This window comes from Protopterus annectens, chromosome 2.part0 (genome assembly GCF_019279795.1).
Source record: "Protopterus annectens isolate FY-2018-M chromosome 2.part0, PAN1.0, whole genome shotgun sequence".
NCBI lineage: Eukaryota > Metazoa > Chordata > Ceratodontiformes > Protopteridae > Protopterus > Protopterus annectens.
Genome location: NC_056728.1, coordinates 470,276,955 through 470,298,180, shown reverse-complemented (window position 1 = coordinate 470,298,180; position 21,226 = coordinate 470,276,955).

Sequence of the window (21,226 nt, the reverse complement as noted above, 5' to 3'; positions counted from 1 at the left end):
TTTCCCAAACCTGGAGCTTTGCAGGATTGCCTTGTGTTCCAGGTGTTTGCTCTGAAAAGTGAAAAAAGTGGAAAGGGACTGAGGAAAAGCAATTCATTTCTTAAGAACCAACCAAAAAAAACATTACTTTGTCAGAAGATTACTTAAATTTCTATTAGTAAATCCCATTAACAGAGGCTAACTCAGGATTGTAGCCCCTGGCAAGACCAGATATCTACCATTATGCCTAATGTAAGACTTGAAACTGCAACCTTCAAAGTGCGATGCCACCTTCTTTATCTGTATTAGCATAACAGAGTTACATGTACAGAGAGTAATAGGAAATGACTCTGTAGCAAGAATCATATATCTTTCTGCTGACTACCTTACTAGTTTTGATGTGCTGTAATGAAGCTAGCTCTCAAAGTCTTCAAGACGTACACATAATAAAATATACTAGACTGCAGAGCTGCTGGGAATAAAAAAAAAATTCTCTAAGGTCATTAGAGCAAAGTATATTTTGAACTCACATGACTCTAATGAGATTTTATTGAAACAGAAAAACTGTTAAGGTAAAGATTACATTGATTAACAGCTAATATAAACATACAAATATAAAACTTAATAGACAGAATCTTCTAACAAATGGCAAATGGAAATAGCAATTTACAAAGTAACTATATAATATATATATATATATGTGTGTGTGTGTGTGTGTGTGTGTGTGTGTGTGTGTGTATATATATATATATATATATATATATATATATATATATATATATATATATATATATATATATATATATATATATATTTATATATATATATAAATATAAAAATATAAATATATATATGTACATGTGTGTGTGTGTGTGTGTGTGTGTGTGTGTGTGTGTGTGTGTGTGTATGTGTATGTGTATATATATATATATATATATATATATATATATATATATATATATATATATATACACACAAACATATATATACATATATATATATATATATATATATATATATATGGGTCTACTTCCAAAGAATGAAAACCCACATTACTGAAGATGACATTCCTGAAACCTGAATTAAACAAACAATTACAATGCCAAAACATTTTACAGGGTAAGAATCCAAATGACCACCATCTAACAATAAAACACACCACACTACCTCAAACCCACCCAGGTGGGGAGCTACACACCCCACACCCCCTTAACTAAATATGCCAACTCCAGGAACACACTACAGTGAGGAAAAGGGCAAATTTCCCCTTGTTGGCCACCTGGATACTTACCCTGTGAAATCCTTTGGCATTGTGTTTGTTTGTTAAATTCAGGTTTCGGTGCTATCATCTTGGCAATATAATGTTCAGCAATGTGGGTTTTCACACACACACACACACACACACACACACACACACACACACACACACACACACACACACACACACACGCACGCACGCATGCATGCACACATGCGCACACATGCACACACACACACACAAAATGCTCATATAGCCTTAGAGGTCATAAAAATATCCTTTCTAGGCATTGGATAGCTCCATATAAGATAAATAATATCAACATATTTATCTAGTGTAGAAATGTGCACCAGTATTTATTTGTATAAAATTCACCAGGTCAGCCTTTCTGTACCCAGTCCCCAGTCTCACTGCATAATGATTTATTTCACTGATAATATCAGCCAGAATATCTTTCCAGAATTTAAATTTACAGACTGAGATAGACAGCAACTTTTAACTTATCCAAGTTAACTCTTCTTACATATAATGCTTTTATCTTAAAGCCCAAAATTGTGTGTCTTCTAATGATGGCATTAGGTAACTGACAGCTGATGCAGCTGTTGAATTTGCTCAAGGCACTATTTCCTGATATATGAGGCATTTCCAATATATATGAGTATTCAGACTCACTCTCTCCATATATCCAACAGCTATCAATCTCAAGGCGTCTTGTTGCTAATTGCTTTGGGGAAAGCTGTACATCTCTGTGCTCTTCTAAACTGTGTAAAGGCCAAATGCAGTGCATTTTAAACTACTGTCATCTAACTAAAGTTTTCATTGTGTATCAGGCATTTTGCTTATGAAATATCCATCCCACCTTATTCTGACATCATTAAAAGTATCTTCTTGACAAGAAGAAAGCATTTTCTAGCTTATATATTGCACTGTCAAGTATTTTATAATCCGTAAGCCCCTTGAAAAATGTTTTAATATTTAAATTTGTGATTGGAATGTCTCTTAGATATATTCCAAAATTGTAAATCCTGCCACCACTGCAGTAAATTTATTCTACCCCTCTGACGGGACTCAAGCAACATAGTGAAGTCGTGATTGTCAGTCCCTATGAGATCTGGCCAAACTGTATGCTGACTGAACAGTATTCCTCACAAATGTGCTAGTTCATATTTGTTTATATTAATCATTTACATCAAGGCTCATGACAACACAGTTGCATCTCATTAGCTATGTTTAGCATATAATTATCATTTTCTTTACTGTAGGTTTATAACTGTTAATATTTTTCTTGTTGTGTTTATATTTTATTTTCTCTTTATATTAAGGTGGATCTACTTTGAAAGCTCAAACCTTCAAAATTTATTTATTTTATTTTATTTTATTTTACATTTGTTGACCGGGCTAGTCTAGTTGGATATATGTCCATTTTCAGTAGAGGCCTGGGGAGATAAGCTCCAAAGTTTAAAATGAATTTACATTAAAGAAATACATGAAAATAACAGAGTAAAAGAAAGCATTATAACTGGAGACATAGTTATAAAGTGTAAAAATGCAGTACTTATAACATAAATGGTTAAAATGTGACAAAAATATTGTTACAAGTGACATTCTGTGAGAATACTAGCATAATGTACAGTAATAAGAGGATAAAGGAGATTAAGAGGAACTTAGCAGTTATGTAAGTACATCTAGTGGTATTCCATGTGGAAAGAATAATTTATAAAAAAAAAACTTCAAACTTCATATGGTTACATCATAATATCGAAGCTCTGAAAGTTTGAAACTTCAGTTTTAAAACAATTATATTCATGCAGGAAGGCTTGACCCTTTGCACCCTTCACACCCCCTGCTAATTACATATACCAGCTCCAAGATCATACTACAGTGAAGAGAACAGTAAATTTCTCATTCCGTGCTGTGCTGGGGTCTCTATTTAAACCATTCAAAGTTTCAAAACTTTGATCTTATAGTAGTCTCGACCATATGAAATTAGATGTTTTCTAACTTTGAGCTTCCAAAGTAGACCCATTAATGTGTATGTAAAGAATACTTAGTGGCTTAACACTTTGATAAAGATGAAGTTGAAAATGAAACAAGTAGAAATTAACAGACAAAACACATTACTAGACCAGTCACAGACATTATAATTTAATCTTATCCATTTGTTAACCATGCATCAGAGCTCTTTGCTGAGCTGTTTTAGCCTTGATCTAGGTCATCTCTCCATATAGACTTTTGTAACAGGTTCCCTATATCTGCCACCAGCATGTGGTGGATGACTGATATGGATGGGGTTTTCAATCCCAGTATTATCAAAAAAGGTACTACCTGGGTATGTGAGTTGAGAAACAGGGGCCATAGTCCTTGTATCCACTACACTATCACAAATAGCTCTGCTGGCAACTAGAGGGATAGTCTCTTGAGTCACATCACTGGTATCCAGCAGTTTAATATAAAGAAAACTGCTCACAAATCTGATTCAGTAAGCAGTTCACCAAATGCAACATGGCTGCAAGAACATACAGTGAATATGCACAGCTGTCCTTGGTATTGAATTCCAACATCTATAACCATAGTAGGATTGCAAGTAGAACACTTACACAGAACAAACATTGACCTAGTACCCCAGGCCTCTTTCTTACCACATTCTCTGTGAAAAACAGTGCATTCCAGTGTCCCTTTACCCATGGTAACTGCTTTATAATCAAAATCATATTTTCAAACAAACACACACACACACACACACACACACACACACACACACACACACACACACACACACTATTCCTAGGGATGCTGCAGAATTCTCAAATTTCCCACAACTTTTTTCTTAGCATGGTAGTACTGCCACCACTCTGGCTAGGCCTAGAATTCCATGTACACTAATTCCCTGCCTCTTGCAATTTAGTGAAATGTAAATTATAACAATGTTTTTCATTAATAGTAGGCTAAAGTATTCTGGTTAACAGGAGATGGAAACCACAGTTATTCAGACAGTATTGTTTTAAAAATAAATCTAATTTAGATACATAAATATAAATACTTCTAGCTTAATGAGTATTGAATCCTTACTGTTCTAAGTTTCAAGGAGATACAAGGCAGAATTACAAACTTCTTGGTAAGTAGTCACCTCTGTATCTTTACAAGAAGACTAAGCCAAATCCCCCAAATCTTATCTATCTGTGTATCTATCTGTGTGTCTGTCTATCTATCTGTCTGTATATCCATCGATTTATCCATATACTAAGAGGAGGAAAATGAGAACAGAGATTAGAGAAAATAAAGGAAATGCTATAGTTACTAAAATGTTCATTGCTTAAAGTGTGAAACGCTACACACAGATTTTGGATTATGACTTACCAACTTGTTTTACATTTGATTCCACTGACTTTCACATGTTAAATGTTTTACTGTAAATGAACTCATATCCTACAGATGAAGAAGCATGCAGTGATTCCACTTTTATTTTGACTTCTGTGCAATTTTGATATTGTGAACTAGTTGAGAACTGGCCTTTTTGTTACTTTTTAATCATATAACTCTGTATTTGTACTTGGTAAGCAGTACTCTGCATTTTTTTGCTTTTCACTGCTGTTTTACTGTTAATAACTTGTTGGAACTTTTCTCCCCAGGTCTCCTCTGAAAACGGGCTCCTAGGCCAGTCGGACAATACCCGGTAAACAAATGTAAGTAAGTAAGTAAATTATTGCAATTGTCAGGATGATGTGTTTTGGAGACAGCTGCTCAAAGTGATGTAGAAAATACCCCATTAAATTCAGTACTACAATGGTAAAGAGCTTTGTAATGTAATTTCTCTCACAGTAGCTTACAAGGAATGTTCTTATTTTAAAATGAAAAATAAAATTGTAAAGAATATAGCATTTCCTATGATCCTGTGAATGTTCCTAATAAAATTATAAAGAATATAATATTTCCTATAATCCTATGAATAAATGTTGAAGTTACAAAATTGTAAAAGCCAACGTTTTTCAAAGTGTTGTTTTCTTCCTATCTTAAAATCAAAGTGACTTCAGAAATGGCCATGTTAGTAAGGGGTGGGGGTGGGGGTGGGGGAGGAAAGCCCCCATAAATCCTGCTCCAAGAATCTTAGGAAAGGGGTCTAAACAGCACTTTGAAAAGGCTTATGCTTCATGATTTTGCTAAATATTTGTTAATTACAATTTTTGTCCAGCACTTATGCACTATATACAACATCTTGCTATAGTGATGCCAGTCCAGTATTAATTAAGTCATATATTCTAATGTAATGTCTGAAAAATGAAACAGCACGTAGAGGTTGACATAATGGCTAAGATGCTTACCTTGCAAACACAAGGTGTAGGGTTTGATTCTTGCATGGGTTAATTGGCTCGCCTTAGATTAGCCCCCAAGGCTAGTTAGTCTAGTACTAATCTATGAAATGGACAAAGTTTGCTATCTGCCCAGTTTTGGTATTATTTATTGTTTGTTTGTTTACCAGATAAATCGGAATAAATACTTCAAATACATAGTAACTGTAGGTATATGAGAAAATCAATATAAGTTCAAAAGTATAGTCAAAATGCACCTAGAATTTCGAAAATACAAGATAGTGTAGTTCAGCTACATGTAATATATCAAGAGAAAGTTTGTAGTAGCATTTTGACTATGGGAAGTTATTTGCAGACAAGAGTGATTAATCACTAAATGAAGGAAACCAGAAACGTGAATTATGTAGTAAGTACAGTAGTGACAGAGGTAAACATACAGTATACTTCAGAGATCAGACAATATGCAGTGTATAGATAAAGGAAGGAAGTTACACAAGTTAGATACAGAAATCTGATTCAGAATGAAAAACTGGGTATTTTGGGGTAATGAAAGCAGAGGTAGATATACTTGAAGGTCAAAAAGAAGAGAAGAAAAGGAAAGAGAAAATAGGGAAAGGAAAAATAAGTGAGATTTTAGAGTTGTGAAATTAAAGATACGCTGAAATTAGTTAATGGGGAGAAGGTAAAAAGTGATAATATGGAAGTAAGTTAGGGGCTGCAAGATGATATAGTTTTAGCCTGGTTTAGAGCAACAGAAGACACATGCTTCACTTAGAAATGCTTTAATGGCTGTTTAAAGGCATAATGTTTAGTCTTTGTCCATTAATGAACAGCAAACAGTATCAATACTGCATTTATTTATGTCACTGTAGTTCTTGTTGTTCATAATTCTTGCAGTTTCCACATTCCTAAATTATGATATTCTGGGCTGTTGAAGATCAGCTTGATATATAAGCATGGTTAGAGTGATGATGATAGAAGGGGGATTTGGAGGTTGGCAATAAAATGCTGTATAATATGTGTGATTGTTCAGTTTTTGTGAACTACAGGAATGATATTGCACCTCAACCCTCACTTGTGCAGCAAATAAAGAGGAGAATTGTGCATTTGATTTGCAGAATTTAATTGTATTTTGTGATAATCTAATATTAGGCTGGCATGATTAATTGTATTCATAGTATGACTGATATACTTTCATTTGTTCTGTTGATACATGCATTGTCAAGTAGTGTGTTTATGTTATCTGCCACACCAAATGTTCTATTGTTTAATTTTTACAATCTGTGTTTATGGTAGCACCCAGCACACTGACATTCATATTCCTGTTAGGGAACATTTTTATGCATGTAATGACAGTGTTTATACAGATCCATGGTCACTGTGCAAGTTACTCTACACTGCATAAAAGATAAGAGGAAGGACTCATGAACCTTGTGTCCCATGCAGTAAAGGATAGCATGCAGAAGAACTGCATTCCAAAGCCCTGTATGATTTAAAAAGACAGGTATATCATGGGGTAAGACATTGCATGCAGACTTAACTCATCATGTACTCAAAGTACTTCACGTACAGAGTGAGATGCAAATGATCCCCCAGAAGTGTGTGTTATAAAAAAACACTACATTAAATAAATGTGTTCTACATTGGTTAACTTAGGGGAATAGCATAAAAAATCGAGCATATGCCTATAGATGGAAAAGGTTTGTGACCATACAGTTCTCCCTTCCCTTCTGATGCAGTGCTCTGCAAACTGGGAAAAATAATGATAATAATAATAAAGGTAAACAACATTGTTAGTAGGAACATTTTTCATACCTCTCACAAAGTCTGCTGTGTTGAGGACAAACATTCTACTGCAATAACACTGTTCCCACCCAATGAGAGCTGTCATCGCACTGGGTCTATATTATAACATCAAAGTCTTATAACTTAGAATGCTATAATATCGAACCCAATAGAGCGAAACACCAGAAAACCAAACAGTCAGAATAGCGAATTTTTTCCCAGGGAAAAAATTCTCTGTTCCGACAAACATACACACAACACAAGCACACCAAAATAAATAATCCACACACTTCACAAAACCCTACACTAAACCATACATACACCACTAGCTATCCACTTACCTTAACCCAACCCTAACCCTAAGGTCCGTCACTATCGCGCACTCACCTTACCCGCTCCCTAATTCACCTACCCCACCCTAACCCTCACGTCCACACAATCGCACACTTACCTGACCTGCGCCCTAACCCTAACTCACCTAACCTGTGCCCGATCGCACACTCAACTTCATTCACACACTTACCTTAACCTGGTCCGTAACCTTCGCTCCACAGTCGAGGAAATAGCGAAGCTGCAGAAACGGCCCACCGAATACTTTCCCTAGGAAAGTATTCGGTGTTCTGCAGCTTCACTATTTCCAGCGTTCGCTCTACTGGGTTCGATATTATAGCATTCGAAGTTGTAAGATTTCAATGTTATAATATAGACCTCATCACACTAACCCCCCTCCATTACTATAGTATGGCAATGACCAAACTTACTGTCATGACAAATGAATGAAAGATTGTTATGCCAGTGGTGCACAGCAGAGCATTGGACAGCTACTTAGTAAGCTGTAATATAATATAAGCAGTTACTTAGGTGTAATATGAAGGGCTACTTAACATAGAATCCAAACAGCTTCTTAATGTGGTATAATATACTTTACCGCATAGCTATTCCTTTCTGCACAGTATGGTGCTGACATTCTAAACAGCAGTTCAGTTGGTATCACTAGTGAATATGACACAATATTATATAGCCCCATGTTACATAACAAAAATAATGCTAAAAATGATAATATGTCATACGCCTGTTATACAAGCCTTACTTATGCTTCAAAACAGTTTCACTAATAACTGCATTGCATTAAAGTAATACATGATATTATTATACTTAATTAATCATTTACTAAAACTGGCATGTACAGAACAAAGGGCGTGATGAGGGAAAAGGGACTGTTTTGTGCTCATGTGATAAGAAAAGAGTACCGTTTTCTACAACACTACAAAAGAATTTGGTATAGCTTACTTTTAACACTCAACACCAGTTTTCCTGCAAGTGTGGGTATATTTTCCAGATAACTGACACTGGCTGACTGACAGCCATATAAATCCAGCCTGTTTGTTATGACTAATGTATGCATTGCTATGGCATTGTAACTCTAGGTAGAAAATACTTCTTACCATTTCTATTGCTTGCTGTTAGCAATGCTTACTTCTAGCAAAGGGGCTGCTGCCTCCTGTACCCCTTGCTGTAGTCTTTAAAAACAATGTATAACTCACAACACACGTGCCAGGGAGTTCAGGGGCAACAGGCCCCTAATGTTTGCATTTTTATGAGTCTTCCTTTTCATGTTTTCTTTTACTATCATAAAAAATGCATGTATTAGGAAAATAGTTTATGGTTTATAATACCCATGCTTAATTTTAACTGGGGCTAAGATAGTGGCTAGGATTCAGAAAAAGGCTTACTACATGTGTTAATCGCCTATCACTGACAGATCAATTACCATAACAGTGAGAAAATGCACTTCAGAGACAGCTATGGTTGCAAGAAGAAAGACCTCAGTAAGCTTATTACCATGCCTCAGTCTCTTAGTGTAGTCAGTGCTTTCCAGCCTGTTAGCAGTAGTGCTATGCCTAGTGGCCCATTCATACACACCTGTACACACACACACACACACACAAACACAAGCACACACACACACACACACACACACACACATAAACACAAGCACACACACACACACACACACACACACACACACACACACACACACACACACACACACACACACACACACACACACACACACACACACACACACACACACACACACACACACACACACACACACACACACACACACACACACACACACACACACACACACACACACACACACACACACACACACACACACACACACACACACACACACACACACACACACACACACACACACACACACACACACACACACACACACACACACACACACACACACACACACACACACACACACACACACACGCACATGCATGCACCTGCACACACACACACACACACACACACACACACACACACACACACACACACACACACACACACACACACACACACACACACACACACACACATAACACACACACACACACACACACACACACACACACACACACACACACACACACACACACACACACACACACACACACACACACATACACACACACACACACACACACACACACACACACACACACACACACACACACACACACACACACACACACACACACACACACACACACACACACACACACACACACACACACACACACACACACACACACTCACTAACTCACCCCATCACTATGTCTTCTCTGCATTTACTTGCATCATGCCTGCTTCTTGCATCATGCCTGCTTCCAGAGGAGTGAATGGGTGACTGGCATCATTTGATGATGTTCACTTTTTTATTTAATTAATTTATTTATTTATATTTTACATTTGTCGACCGGGAGTGTCTGACTGAGCTATTGCCCTTTTTCAGTGGAGGCCTGGAGAGAAAGGTTCCAAAGATATACAATGCAATCAAAATAGCAATACAGATATTTTTCAATAAAAATGGCAATAGAGAATTTTGGTAGTTACAATCCATAAGCTACATACATGTATATTGCTGACAGATAAAACAGTACTATAAACAAAAAAGAGAATGTTAAAAAAGTAGAATAAGTTGTATGTTTTGGTTTAAAAAGAGAGTTGAGTAAATATAATGTTTTGTATACAGAGTAGCAGAAGCTTAAAAGGTTACCTAAGAATTTCAGGGAGCAGAGTATAGAAGAAGGTTTGGAGGTTGCGTAGGAACCATAGGATGAAGTATTTAATGGTAAGTTTTAGTAAGTTAGTTTGACTGTACTATAAAAGGTAGATAATAAACAGGGAGGGTGAGTACAATGGCAGGACCAGTGTTTTTTAAAGTGGTCTTTGGTTGCTAGCTTAAATTGTTTGGGGTGAGTCAGGGACCTTATTTCTAGTGGGAGTTTGTTCCATTCAGTAGAGGCATGGCAGCTATATAAGTTGCACCCTGTGTTGGATTTGGGTTTATGGATTTTTAGTAGGTCTTGGGTTGAGCTTTGAAGAAGTCTGGTAGGGAGTAGTGAGAGATGAGAGAAGATAGACTTGGGCATAAATCAGGCTGATATAGGATGGAGTGTATGATTTGGAGTTGAGATTGTAGAAGCAGGTGAGGTAGTTCACGCCAATTCAGGTATTTTAGGCAGAGACAGTGGTGAGATGTATATGTTTGTTGAACTACAAATCTAGCTATTTTGTGGTATGTTGATTCTAAATTGGTAATTAGGGAGGAGTTCTGATTTGTGAGTATTCAGGAACAATAGGTTAAGCATGGTTGAAGATAGGCAGGGATAAGAGAAATACTAGCTTCAGTAGTTAGGAATTTGTTGTTCTTGTACAGTAGTCCTAGCTTTTGGCGTTTTTTTTTTTTTTTTGGTGCAATCGTTAATGTGAAGATCGAATTTTAGTTGGTCATCAAATGTAATGCCAAGGAGTTTTGTGTTAGTTTCAACTTCTATAGGAGTATTGTTTAGGAACCTTATGGTTCATAGGTACATAGGTTCATAGGTGTGTACTAGGCTAATGATCCTGGAGCCTATATAAACCTAGCCCAAGAAGATTCTCTGGCATCATGCCGCCCAAAGTTAGTTCCCAGTGCCCCTGTCAAGCAAGGCCACTGAAGTGATCCCCAAGATGAACCTCCTATTGCCCATCCGCTTGACAAGATTTCTCTTAAAGAGGGCCAGTGAAGTGCTCTGCTTGATGTGAATGGGAAGTTTGTTCCAGAGTATGGGAAGTCTCTGGGTTAGGAACCTGTCCCTCCAGCATGTTCCGTTTATTGTGGAAATGAGGTTTAGGTCCCTGGAGTGTGTGTCATGGAGGGATTGGGATTTCTTTAGGTATAGTATATATAGCAGCTCTGGGTCAGACATGGCTTTGTAGGTCAAGCAGAGACTGGCTCTAAGTAGGTGATAAGAGACAGAGTATAGATGGAGTTTTTTGAGTCTGTCCATATAGGGCATGTGTCTAAGGTCTAAGATCCTCTTAGTGAGGTATTTCTGTGGCCTTCCCATTTCTTGTAGGTGTCTTGTGAGGTACATACCAAGTGAGGCATTGTATTCTATAATAGGTCTAATGAGGGACGAGTAGAGAGGGATTATGACCTCTTTCTTTCTGGATGAGAAACCTTTTGTAATGAGATGTGCCACATAGAAGGACTTTCTGACTACAGTGGCAATGTGGTTATCAAAGGAGAGGTTGCTGTCAGCCTGTGTTCCCAGGTCTCTTATCACACCTTTGGTGTTACGGGGACTACCACCTATGTGGTAGTTCATGGGCACTGCATTTTTTACAATGGGAATGGCAATGCACTTTGTGGCATTGAGCTTAAGGCCATGTTTCTGGCACCAGTCATTGGTGTCAGAGAGACCTTTTTGTAGAATGTCTACATCAGTTGTTGAATCAATCATGGCTCCCAGTTTGCAATCATCTGAAAACTTGGTCAGCCAGAGTCTCTTTGTGTTGGCTTGAACTTCAGAGAAGTAGATGCCAAACAGGAGAGGACCTAGGACCAATCTCTGTGGGACTCCACTTGTAACTGGTAGTTAGTCAGATTTGGAGTCCACAACTTTCTCAGTGTGGGTTTTATCAGTGAGCCAGTTGGCAACCCATCTTATGACATGGAGAAGGAAAGTTTAATAGGGTTTGCAGATTTAGGTAGAAAGAGTAGTAATTTTGTTTTCTTAGGTTGAGGATGAGCTGATTATTAGTGAGCCATGTCTCTACTGAGTTGAAAGATGTATGGGTATTTGTTAGGAGTTCTAAGGGGGGATTAGCAATAGTTATGACTGCAGAGTCATCTGTGTATTGGACAATTTTAGATTGAGGACAAGGTGAAATTTTGCACGACCTAGCAAATTTCTGCATCACTTAGCAGAATAAACTTGAAGATGCTGGAAACTCTAGAGGATAGCACACATCATTATAATGCTGCTCTGTGAACTTAAATTAAAACACGCTATCACTTCCAGAAAAGCGTAAAATGATCCCTCAGGAGTCAGAGAGTTGCAACACAGTGCATTATTTAAACACTTTCTGAATGCATCAGAGAGAACAATACACTTTTGTGGGGATTGATAAGTTGGTTTTAATGCATATATGTCACAAAATTGTATTAGTATTTTGTTTAACAATAAGGAACAGCTATGTATTTCTTTACCCAGAACTTTGTTTTATCAGAATTTAAACAAGCATCAATGATCTATGTGGAGGAAGAATTAAAATTGTATATAAAATATAGAATATGGTAAGTAAATGGTAAGGAAGGTAAACATATGCTTGTGCACCCTTTGGGGGAGAGTGATGTCCCCACAGATTATCACAATAATAATAATGTCCTAAGCATACAAACAGTCGTGAGGGACTTGGGCACCCAGGCTGACAACAAATTTGTTGTGATCACCATATTGCCGCCATTGTACAGAAAGCTTTCTACATGACCCACCTCATTAATAAGGGTATCTTATCCAAGGACAAGGTGGTCATAACATCCCTGTATTCTTCCCTTATAAGACCCATTATTGAGTACAATGCCTCTTTTGGCATGTACCTCACAAAGGACATATAGCAGTTGGAGAGACCACAGAGGGTCCTCACCAGGAGAATCCAGTGCTTCAAACATCTACCCTACACAGATAAGCTAAAGGCCCTGTCCCTCTACTCAGACTCCTACAGACTCCTCAGAGGTGACCTCTGTCTCACATGCAAAGTAATCTCAGACCCCGCTTTGATGGGACTGCTGCATATCCGCAAGTCAAGCTCCACTCGAGTAACCCGCACGTGTGACCTCAACCTGGTCTGTGACATCAACAGAACTTGTTGGCGGGACAGATTTGTGTCCCAGAGACTCTCCCTTTTGTGGAATAGACTCCCTGTCCATGTCAAACAGAGTACCTCATTAACCCTTTTTAAGCACAACCTGGATAACTGGATGGGGAACAGAAAATACACCCCTGGGATTTCACCTGCATCTTTGCTAGACACTGGCATTAGGTACTGACTTGTTGGAAATTGGGCCAAATTCTTGGCTAGGCTTGTAAGGGCCTCAGGGCCAATAATCTAGTAACTTCCTATGATCCAAGGACCGTGTGTGTGTGTGTGTCTGTGTGTGTGTGTGTGTGTGTACACACATATACATATATATATATATATATATATAAATATATATATATATAAATATATATATATATATATATATATATATATATATATATATATATATAGATATATATATATATATATATATATAGATAGATATATATATATATATATATATATATATATATATATGCATATGGGTCTGCTTCACATAATCAAACGCCCAAATGTTCGACTTTCATATGGCCGAGACTGCACCCCCACAACCCCTGCTATTTAAATATACCAACTCCGAGATCGAACTTCATTGCGGTAAAGGGAAATCTTTCCATTCTGTGCTCTACAGAGATCCCCATTCAGACTGTTTGAACTTTTAAAAGTTCGATCATATGATCTCGGCCATATGAAAGTTGAGCTATTAAAAGTTCGACCTTCTGAAGGGGATATATATATATATATATATATATATATATATATATATATATATATATATATATATATATATATATATGTGTGTGTGTGTATGTATACATATATACATATATATATATATATATATATATATATATATATATATATATATGTTTATGCACATGTTGTACATACACTCTGTGCATATAGTATGTGGATTTATTTTATACTGCTGTCATCAATGATCTCTTTAACTATAAGGCTTTGAGCAGTTTGTTGATTGATTTAGCACCGAATGACATTGTGAACAGCAGTGAAACTGCTTTTCAACAAATAAACATTTATTTCCACTGTATCCAGGTGCTGTGGATTGGCATTACTGAATATGGATTTATAAACACCAGGTACAAGTGCAGGTTCAGTGCTCCTTTTTGTTTTTTTTAATTTCATTTTAAGTGCTGGGGTCATTTATTTCTTTTGGAGGTTCATCACTTTACTTGCTCACATACATTATGAACTTTATGGATTTAGCAGATTTCTTCACCACTTTTGTCTCCAAATGTGATGATATTAAATATTTGACTTCATTAGGGAAGAACATGCCTGAAATATTGAATTCCATTGGCACATCTTGCATGTCACATCAGATGGGTCTAAATCATTATGTCAAAAACACTAAACAGCAAATCCCTGTTCATCAAACTTAATAAATCGAAAGCTACATTCAGCGAGCGATCACTTCCGCAAATTTTTTCCCAGGGAAACTGACTGGTTAGCCATCATTGAGACTTTGCCCTTTTCCCCACTGTGGTGCGATCTCGGAGTTGGTATTTTTAGTTTGGGGTGTGGAGGTGCAAGGTGCGAGGTGAGTGGGTTTTAAATTATGTGATTCTTGTGATGGTCATGACGTTGGTCCACCAGTTAGTTTCCCTGGGAAAAAAATTTGTGGAAGTGATAATTTGCTGAATGTAGCTTTCGATTTATTAAGTTCGATGACATGGATTCGCTGCTGTTAAGTGTTTTTGACATAATTATATAGACACCATCAGATAAGGGGTTTTATTCACCTGGCATGTCAGAGTTTGTCTGCAGCTAGTAAAAAATATACTGGGATATATGGAACACTAAGTTTTTTAAAACTTATGAAAAAGGGGATATGGGGCCTCAAGGTTTCAGACCTATGCTTTAACCTGGGGTAGGCCTAAATTATATTGTTCTTGTTCGAAATGGCACCAGAATCAAGAAGTAGCATCTTTTCTTTTCTAAAATTATTGTTATGATATTATGAGAGACAATCTGAACTAGAAAAAAAGGAAGTTGATTGCTCTTATGCTGCTGTTTTTCGTTTTAGTTCTCAACTTGATTATGATGAATAGTTAAGTAAATATAAAACATTCTTGGATACATTTCGGACTGAAGTGAGGGAGTGCAAGTCTAACAAATATTTCAGAGATTCGACTGATTATAGTAGACAATGTTTTGTGCATTGATCCAAATGAAATGTAAGATTTAGTTTACAACAGATGGGTGCAACTCAAAGATCATAAACATAAATAAGGGCTGAATAAGGTGCCTTCCAACAAACCACTAAACATCCACAAAGCAGCACCAAACAAGGTCCCAATACAACTGAAAATGAAATTCTAGTGCTTGAATCTAATGAAGTCCTGTAATTGTGGATGAAAACATGTCATTCTGTTGTGTTAATGTAAATAAACTGTGTTGGCTGACTATTCAAGTACTGGAATTTTATTTTCATAAATAAGGGCTATCAGACAAGCAATTTGTTCTGCATGAGTGAATCATCTGATTATGTTCCTACTGATGCTGACACAGACTTATAATATGGCCCCATCTTTGCAGATTGAGTTAGACAACTTAAAAAAATCCATTGCTCTTCCAAATACCCCTGCTGAAATGTTGAAAGAGAGAAGGATAGAAGAAAATATAGAAGAAGGGATACTGCAGTGCTTTTAGCATCTGTTGAATGTTTAAATATCTCCAGCAATGTTGAAAAAAATGTAGCTATCAATATTTCTCCAAAACAGTTATCATATGCTGATACTGAATTGTTGAGTAAATGTCTAAAGTAAGTCCCCTCTACACACACACACACACACACACACACACACACACACACACACACACACACACACACACACACACACACACACACACACACACACACACACACACACACACACACACACACTCACACATGCATGCACCTGCAGAGAGACACACACACACACACACACACACACACACACACACACACACACACATAAACACACACACACACACACACACACACACACACACACACACACACATAAACACACACACACACACACACACACACACACACACACACACACACACACACACACACACACACACACACACACACACACACAGACATACACATAAACACACACACACACACACACACACACACACACACACACACACACACACGCACATGCATGCACCTGCACACACACACACACACACACACACACACACACACACACACACACACACACACACTCACTAACTCACCCCATCACTATGTCTTCTCTGCATTTACTTGCATCATGCCTGCTTCTTGCATCATGCCTGCTTCCAGAGGAGTGAATGGGTGACTGGCATCATTTGATGATGTTCACTTTTTTATTTAATTAATTTATTTATTTATATTTTACATTTGTCGACCAGGAGTGTCTGACTGAGCTATTGCCCTTTTTCAGTGGAGGCCTGGAGAGAAAGGCTCCAAAGATATACAATGCAATCAAAATAGCAATACAGATATTTTTCAATAAAAATGGCAATAGAGAATTTTGGTAGTTACAATCCATAAGCTACATACATGTATATTGCTGACAGATAAAACAGTACTATAAACAAAAAAGAGAATGTTAAAAAAGTAGAATAAGTTGTATGTTTTGGTTTAAAAAGAGAGTTGAGTAAATATAATGTTTTGTATACAGAGTAGCAGAAGCTTAAAAGGTTACCTAAGAATTTCAGGGAGCAGAGTATAGAAGAAGGTTTGGAGGTTGCGTAGGAACCATAGGATGAAGTATTTAATGGTAAGTTTTAGTAAGTTAGTTTGACTGTACTATAAAAGGTAGATAATAAACAGGGAGGGTGAGTACAATGGCAGGACCAGTGTTTTTTAAAGTGGTCTTTGGTTGCTAGCTTAAATTGTTTGGGGTGAGTCAGGGACCTTATTTCTAGTGGGAGTTTGTTCCATTCAGTAGAGGCATGGCAGCTATATAAGTTGCACCCTGTGTTGGATTTGGGTTTATGGATTTTTAGTAGGTCTTGGGTTGAGCTTTGAAGAAGTCTGGTAGGGAGTAGTGAGAGATGAGAGAAGATAGACTTGGGCATAAATCAGGCTGATATAGGATGGAGTGTATGATTTGGAGTTGAGATTGTAGAAGCAGGTGAGGTAGTTCACGCCAATTCAGGTATTTTAGGCAGAGACAGTGGTGAGATGTATATGTTTGTTGAACTACAAATCTAGCTATTTTGTGGTATGTTGATTCTAAATTGGTAATTAGGGAGGAGTTCTGATTTGTGAGTATTCAGGAACAATAGGTTAAGCATGGTTGAAGATAGGCAGGGATAAGAGAAATACTAGCTTCAGTAGTTAGGAATTTGTTGTTCTTGTACAGTAGTCCTAGCTTTTGGCGTTTTTTTTGTGCAATCGTTAATGTGAAGATCGAATTTTAGTTGGTCATCAAATGTAATGCCAAGGAGTTTTGTGTTAGTTTCAACTTCTATAGGAGTATTGTTTAGGAACCTTATGGTTCATAGGTACATAGGTTCATAGGTGTGTACTAGGCTAATGATCCTGGAGCCTATATAAACCTAGCCCAAGAAGATTCTCTGGCATCATGCCCAAAGTTAGTTCCCAGTGCCCCTGTCAAGCAAGGCCACTGAAGTGATCCCAAGATGAACCTCCTATTGCCCATCCGCTTGACAAGATTTCTCTTAAAGAGGGCCAGTGAAGTGCTCTGCTTGATGTGAATGGGAAGTTTGTTCCAGAGTATGGGAAGTCTCTGGGTTAGGAACCTGTCCCTCCAGCATGTTCCATTTATTGTGGAAATGAGGTTTAGGTCCCTGGAGTGTGTGTCATGGAGGGATTGGGATTTCTTTAGGTATAGTATATATAGCAGCTCTGGGTCAGACATGGCTTTGTAGGTCAAGCAGAGACTGGCTCTAAGTAGGTGATAAGAGACAGAGTATAGATGGAGTTTTTTGAGTCTGTCCATATAGGGCATGTGTCTAAGGTCTAAGATCCTCTTAGTGAGGTATTTCTGTGGCCTTCCCATTTCTTGTAGGTGTCTTGTGAGGTACATACCAAGTGAGGCATTGTATTCTATAATAGGTCTAATGAGGGATGAGTAGAGAGGGATTATGACCTCTTTCTTTCTGGATGAGAAACCTTTTGTAATGAGATGTGCCACATAGAAGGACTTTCTGACTACAGTGGCAATGTGGTTATCAAAGGAGAGGTTGCTGTCAGCCTGTGTTCCCAGGTCTCTTATCACACCTTTGGTGTTACGGGGACTACCACCTATGTGGTAGTTCATGGGCACTGCATTTTTTACAATGGGAATGGCAACGCACTTTGTGGCATTGAGCTTAAGGCCATGTTTCTGGCACCAGTCGTTGGTGTCAGAGAGACCTTTTTGTAGAATGTCTACATCAGTTGTTGAATCAATCATGGCTCCCAGTTTGCAATCATCTGAAAACTTGGTCAGCCAGAGTCCCTTTGTGTTGGCTTGAACTTCAGAGAAGTAGATGCCAAACAGGAGAGGACCTAGGGCCAATCTCTGTGGGACTCCACTTGTAACTGGTAGTTAGTCAGATTTGGAGTCCACAACTTTCTCAGTGTGGGGTTTATCAGTGAGCCAGTTGGCAACCCATCTTATGACATGGAGAAGGAAAGTTTAATAGGGTTTGCAGATTTAGGTAGAAAGAGTAGTAATTTTGTTTTCTTAGGTTGAGGATGAGCTGATTATTAGTGAGCCATGTCTCTACTGAGTTGAAAGATGTATGGGTATTTGTTTGGAGTTCTAAGGGGGGATTAGCAATAGTTATGACTGTAGAGTCATCTGTGTATTGGACAATTTTAGATTGAGGACAAGGTGAAATTTTGCACGACCTAGCAAATTTCTGCATCACTTAGCAGAATAAACTTGAAGATGCTGGAAACTCTAGAGGATAGCACACATCATTATAATGCTGCTCTGTGAACTTAAATTAAAACACGCTATCACTTCCAGAAAAGCGTAAAATGATCCCTCAGGAGTCAGAGAGTTGCAACACAGTGCATTATTTAAACACTTTCTGAATGCATCAGAGAGAACAATACACTTTTGTGGGGATTGATAAGTTGGTTTTAATGCATATATGTCACAAAATTGTATTAGTATTTTGTTTAACAATAAGGAACAGCTATGTATTTCTTTACCCAGAACTTTGTTTTATCAGAATTTAAACAAGCATCAATGATCTATGTGGAGAGGAAGAATTAAAATTGTATATAAAATATAGAATATGGTAAGTAAATGGTAAGGAAGGTAAACATATGCTTGTGCACCCTTTGGGGGAGAGTGATGTCCCCACAGATTATCACAATAATAATAATGTCCTAAGCATACAAACAGTCGTGAGGGACTTGGGCACCCAGGCTGACAACAAATTTGTTGTGATCACCATATTGCCGCCATTGTACAGAAAGCTTTCTACATGACCCACCTCATTAATAAGGGTATCTTATCCAAGGACAAGGTGGTCATAACATCCCTGTATTCTTCCCTTATAAGACCCATTATTGAGTACAATGCCTCTTTTGGCATGTACCTCACAAAGGACATATAGCAGTTGGAGAGACCACAGAGGGTCCTCACCAGGAGAATCCAGTGCTTCAAACATCTACCCTACACAGATAAGCTAAAGGCCCTGTCCCTCTACTCAGACTCCTACAGACTCCTCAGAGGTGACCTCTGTCTCACATGCAAAGTAATCTCAGACCCACCTTGATGGGACTGCTGCATATCCATAAGTCAAGCTCCACTCGAGTAACCCGCACGTGTGACCTCAACCTGGTCTGTGACATCAACAGAACTTGTTGGCGGGACAGATTTGTGTCCCAGAGACTCTCCCTTTTGTGGAATAGACTCCCTGTCCATGTCAAACAGAGTACCTCATTAACCCTTTTTAAGCACAACCTGGATAACTGGATGGGGAACAGAAAATACACCCCTGGGATTTCACCTGCATCTTTGCTAGACACTGGCATTAGGTACTGACTTGTTGGAAATTGGGCCAAATTCTTGGCTAGGCTTGTAAGGGCCTCAGGGCCAATAATCTAGTAACTTCCTATGATCCAAGGATCGTGTGTGTGTGTGTGTGTGTGTGTGTGTGTGTGTGTACACACATATATATATATATATATATATATATATATATATATATATATATATATATATATATATATATATATATATATATATATATATATATATATATATATATATATATATATATATATATATATATATATATATATATATATATGCATATGGGTCTGCTTCACATAATCAAACACCCAAATGTTCGACTTTCATATGGCGAGACTGCACCCCACAACCCCTGCTATTTAAATATACCAACTCCAAGATCGAACTTCATTGCGGTAAAGGAAATCTTTCCATTCTGTGCTCTACAGAGATCCCCATTCAGACTGTTTGAACTTTTAAAAGTTCGATCATATGATCTCGCCATATGAAAGTTGAGCTATTAAAAGTTCGACCTTCTGAAGGGTATATCTATATATATATATATATATATATATATATATATATATACATATATATATATATATATATATGTGTGTGTGTGTGTATGTATACATATATATATATATATATATATATATATATATATATATATATATATGTTTATGCACATG